We start from the raw sequence: 5,497 nt of genomic DNA, 5'->3' as shown, positions 1-5,497 counted from the left end.
TTTGATTCTCCAAAGAATAAGTTAACAGGAATATCCTAAGACTGTGTGCTCCCACAGCTTCAACAACCAGATCTATGTGTGTGACTCTCAAATCTCCATTTGACTAAAACTCAACTTCCCAATTTCTTTCCTGAGCCTTCTCCTCTAACTAAATTTTCAGTCATTGTCAATTTAATCATGACCCTCCCTATTCCATAACCTCTCAGATTAGGTGGTATCTTTGACTTGCTTCTAACATCTAGACTGTCGCTAAATCATGTCTCTTCTTCCTCAGTAATATTTTACAAGTCTACCCATTCCTCAACCTCCACACTTTTTTTTAATGATATTTGTTAGGCACTTACTATGTGCCAGACACTGTACTAAGTGCTGGAGTAGATACAAGGTGATCGCACTGGACACAGACCATGTCCCACATGGGACTCACAGTCTTCCTCCCCATTTCACAGAAGAGGTAACTGAAGCAGAGAGAAGTTATTTCACTTCAGACAAGTTTACAGAGCAGACGAGAGGCAGAGCCAGTATTATAACCCAGGTCCTTCCGGTTCCCAGGCCCACAGTCCAGACACCAGTCCATGGTGCTTCTCTCATCACCTTCTAATAGATGACTCAAACAGTCTTTGTCGCCGGCTCTTCTGCTCTTCAGTCTGTCTTCTGTTCAACAGTATATTCCATTTCTCATTAAAAATTACCTTCTCCCTCCATCTATTTCCTAACCTATGTGTTTTCTCTTCTAGAATTCAGTTTAGGTATGAGTCAAAATAGTGGCCCTTCACATACAGAAAATACAAGAATGTTCTCTTAGGTATTTGGTGATGACCAACCAATTGCCTACCAGAATATTGTTTGAATATATTCATTCATTCAATCATATTTACTGAGTGCTCACTGTGTGCAGAGCACTGTACTAAGCACTTGGAGTGTACAGTTCTGCAACTGATAGAGACATTCCCTGCCCAACAGCAGGCTCACAGTCTAAAAAGGGGCGACAGACAACAAAACAAAACAAGTAGTCAGGCATCAATGCCATCAAGATAAATAGAATCATAGGCATATACACATTATTAATAAAATAGAGTAATAAATAATATATACAAATATGCCCAGGTACTCTAGAGAGGAGAAGGGATTAGAATAGAGAGAGGAAGTAGGGGAAATGGGGAGGGGAGGAGAGGCAGAGGGAAAGGGAGGGTTCAGTCTGGAAAGGCCTCCTGGAGGAGGTGAGCTCTCAATAGGGCTTTGAAGAGGCGAAGTGAGTTTGGCTTTGGTGAGTTTGTGAGGAAAAAGTTTTTTCAGTGGAATGAATGTGTCTTTTTATTGTCATATTATACTTCCCCAGGCACTTGGTACAGAGCTCAGCCCAAAGTAAGAGTTCAATAAATATGACTGAATGAAAACCCCAAGAAACTCTAATCGAGAAATATTCAGATTTCTGCAAGAAAAAGGAGTTGTGATTATCAAATCACATTGACTGAAAATATCAGAGACACAAACTATTTGCTGGAGTTCCAGTGTTACAGACCTGGTAGAATTCAAACTCAACATCCCTGAACAATAGCACCATGTATAAAATTTTCCAAAAATGATCATCATCATCTTCAGTGGTATTTGAGTGCTAACTGAATGCAAAAAACTGTGCTAAGCACTTGGGAGAGTTTGATACAATAGAGTTGGTAGACATACCTGTAATTTTACTTATTTGTATTGATCTCTGTCTCCCCCTGCCCCCTTTAGACTGTGAGCTCATTGTGGGCAGGGATTGTCTCTCTTTATTGCTGTATTGAATTTTCCCAAGTGCTTAGTACAATGCTCTGAACACAGTAACCACTCAGTAAATATGACTGAATGACAATGAATGAACACATTCCCTGACCACCATTATTAACTCATCTGTGGAAGTCCAAAACAGGGATCATAGGAATTTCCTGAAAACAATAAGACCCCACATCAAAGTGGAGGAAAAAATAAAAAGAAGTCCAATATTTTAGCCTCTATGATGGTATAGCATCACTCAGTAGAGATATGAATAGTGACTCATCTATGCCTTCTGGATTCTCTGAGCTCTCTCTCTTTTACTGCTTATCCATCCTTGTAAATGGGATTCAGTGTGATTTCAAATCTGTCTGAAAATGAAATTCGGTTACAAGGTAAGAACTGTTAATGGAAATGAACAAATGGAATAAAAAGGTGTTGATGTGGCAAATTTTAGCATCCTCTCACTCTTAACACATCTTATATTAATATGAAGAAAACCTGAAAATTTAATTACTATCATGTGATTTGCTTTGCTTATATTCCTTTCTGTGAAAGAAATAGGAAACTTAGTCATTTAGTGCTCTGAGGAGGGGAAGGGGGAAGAGCAGAGGGAAGGAGTAGGGAGAATGGGGAGGGAGGTGGGGCAGAGGGAAAGGGAGGGCTCAATATGGGAAGGCCTCCTGGAGGAGGTGAGCTCTCAGTAGGGCTTTGAAGAGAGGAAGAGAGTATATCATTATTTTTCATGCTTTGCACTCAAACAGAGCAAACTGTAAGTCGCAGTTCAGATAGATCACCCAAACTGATTATTTTGATTTTCACAAATAAATCAGTAACATTTATCGAACATTGGTTGTGTGCAGAACACTGTACTAAGTGCTCAAACGAGGACAAAGTCCTAGAAGACACAATCTCTGCTGCTGTGTGCCCTCCCTTTTGTGTGACCCATACACTTGGATCCATAACCCTTAAGTACTTGATATCCACCCCAGCCCTACAGCACTTATTTACAAATCCTTATATGCTGCCATTCCTCTTATCTGTAGTGTATTTGATTGTCTGTCTTCCCTTCTAGCCTGTAAGCTCCTTGTGTCAGAGATTGTGTCTACCACTTATTGATTGGTTGCACTCTAGTGAAGGGAAAAAGCACTTAAGTGAATTACTGAAGAGAAAGTGATAGAGTTTAAGAGATATGCACATATCATACCACAACAAAGGCTGTGGAAACTTAAGTTCTTGAAGAGCTGAGATAGTAAGTGGGAAATATAAGGTGGGGAGCTAAAAAGAAGTGCCTTCAACAATAGTCAGCTTTTCAGTATTAACTAGCTTCATTTAATTGAAGGGCTACTATTTCAACTCTTACCTAAACAGCATTCTGTCATGCAACAGAAATATAGTCTGGCATTTCAAGTGCAGTAAGTATCTAACCAAAGTATTCATGACCAAACTTGCTGAAGTATAGCAACTGCCTCTAAGCTTGGATCATATATATATCAGAGAAGCAGCATGGCTCAATGGAAAGAGCCCAGGTTTGGGAGTCAGAGGTCATGGGTTCAAATCCCAGGTCTGCCATTTGTCCGCTGTGTGACTGTGGACAAGTCACTTAACTTCTCTGTGTCTCAGTTCCCTCATCTGTAAAATGGGGATTAACTGTGGCCTCACGTTGAGACAACCCGATTACCCTGTATCTACCCCAGTGCCTAGAACAGTGTTCTGCACATAGTAAGTGCTTAACAAATACCAACATTATTATTATTATTATTTTCTATTCCGAAGAATGTTGGGCAACTGGGTTGTGATTCCATATGCATTTCTGTTGAGATTCTGCAGACACCATTTTTTTTTTTCAAAATAGAAGACTGGAGAATCAAGTTTCAGCTAGGACAAACTGTGTAGATCAAAAGCTTGAGGTAGCATCAGATGAGAGATTATATGATTTAGGGGGATCATTATTTAAAAAGAACTTACTAAGAGGCTATATTGCCCACTTGACATCAACCAGTTTCATCATATCCTCTCTTTCTGCCTAATCAACAGTTCAAATGAACCAGCTAGTTTGGGATTTTTTTTTCCTCAAGAGCACATGCCACTAGATCATATAAAGTGAATATTAATATGCAAAAGGAAGAGCAGCAGGAGTTGTATTTGACTGCGGAGAGGAGTTCTGAAATGAATATTTAATACGGTGTCCACTTAGGCTACTCTAAACATAATTACTGGCACTTGTCCAGCTAAAAAAAAGGAAGGGGAGGAAACTGCATACTGCTTATTTTAATTAGGTGAAATTATGTGGTTCAATAAAGCATGACAGGCTGCATAATGAGAGGAGAGACCCATGTTTATAGGAGAATTATTGGTGACAAAAATGTTGGCAATGTTCATGTTTTACTGACACAGTTGAAAGCCATTACATTATCTTTTCATTCATAATTTCCTGCAGTGAACTTCAGAGTAAACTGATATTGTTAAGGAAAATTCATAAAGAAAATATGATCAAATATAAAAAGTACAGGTAAAAGATTTGCTCTTCACCTTAGCAAAATTGTAATGAAATCCTCAACATCCTCTTCAGGGGACACTGGGTAATTTTTATGCCAAACTTTGGGTATGGACTTTGGTGTGGTCTCCCCCCAAGAGGCAGGGTTCTAGAAATGCAGTAGGCATTTGAATTAGCTATAAGTCAGTGTATTTATTTTGCTGTTTTTGAGTGCAGAGAACGATATTGTTGTCTCCCAAGTATGTAGACACTATTTCTTCCCTCAGTGAGTTTAAAATCTAATGGGAGTGAGAGAGTTACTCTCAGGGTTATACCTGGAGAGTTTCCAGTACTCTACCAGTCTTGACTACAGGAGGGAGAGGCAAGCAGAGGCATATACATTCCATTCCTAGTTGGGCAGTGGCTAGTGAGTGGAAGGTCATCTGCTACAAGTCAAAACTCATCTGTGCTGGGCAGCAGCGGCATGGGAGAGACTCAAGGGCAGAGACTAAAGTTTACTGCATGGAAGGAGGCAATAGTAAACCACTTCCATATTTTTATGAAAACTCTATGGGTACACTTCCAAAATGATTTCAGATGGAGGTAGGGCTTTCTGGGAGAGGTAAATACGTGGTTGCTATGGGTTGGAGACAACTTGACAGCATAAGACAAGACAGACCCTAAAATCAATCATCAGAAGGGAAAGTGACTAAATATAAGGATATAAACATCAGTGGGGTGAGGTAGGAGGTAGGGTGAGTACCTAGGTGCTTAGTGGGTGTGGATAAGTGATGTAGTAGGAAAGGAAAATTTAATAGGGAATTGAGAGATTGGTCAGGAAAGGTTTTTTTTGAAGATATTAATTGATATGATTTTAGTAGTGTTTTGAAGATGGGGAGAGTAGTGACCTGTCTGATAGGAAGGGGTATGAGTACTAGGCAGGAGGGAAGGACTGAGCAAGTGGTTGATGAGAGACAAGAGTAAGGCACAGAAAGTAGGTTAGCATCAGTGGAACAAAATATGTAAGCTGAGTTGCGTAGTAGGAGAAGAACAAGGATAGGTAGATAACAATGATAAAAGTAATGTATTTGTTAAGCAGTTACTATGTACAAGGCACTGTACTAAGGATTGGGATGGATACAAGCAAATCAGGTTGGGCACAGTCCCTGACCCACGTGGGGCTCCCAGTCTCAAATCCCCATTTTACTAATGAGGTAACTAAAGCACAGAAAAGTGAATTGACTTGCCCAAATTCACACAGCACACAAG

The 5,497-nt window shown here is 39.9% G+C and overlaps 1 non-coding gene across 1 annotated transcript; it reads left to right on the top strand.

Moving 5' to 3' along the window:
• Window positions 1–4,545: 4,545 nt before the first annotated feature.
• On the top strand, window positions 4,546–4,682 carry LOC114814890. The gene has a single exon (XR_003762686.1). It is a non-coding gene; the product is annotated as a small nucleolar RNA SNORA7 (small nucleolar RNA).
• The last annotated feature ends 815 nt before the right edge of the window (window positions 4,683–5,497 follow it).

Source organism: Ornithorhynchus anatinus, chromosome 10 (assembly GCF_004115215.2).
Source record: "Ornithorhynchus anatinus isolate Pmale09 chromosome 10, mOrnAna1.pri.v4, whole genome shotgun sequence".
Classification (NCBI taxonomy): domain Eukaryota; kingdom Metazoa; phylum Chordata; class Mammalia; order Monotremata; family Ornithorhynchidae; genus Ornithorhynchus; species Ornithorhynchus anatinus.
The sequence above is the reverse complement of the archived record's forward strand: the minus strand, read 5'-3'. Positions and strand labels throughout refer to the sequence as shown.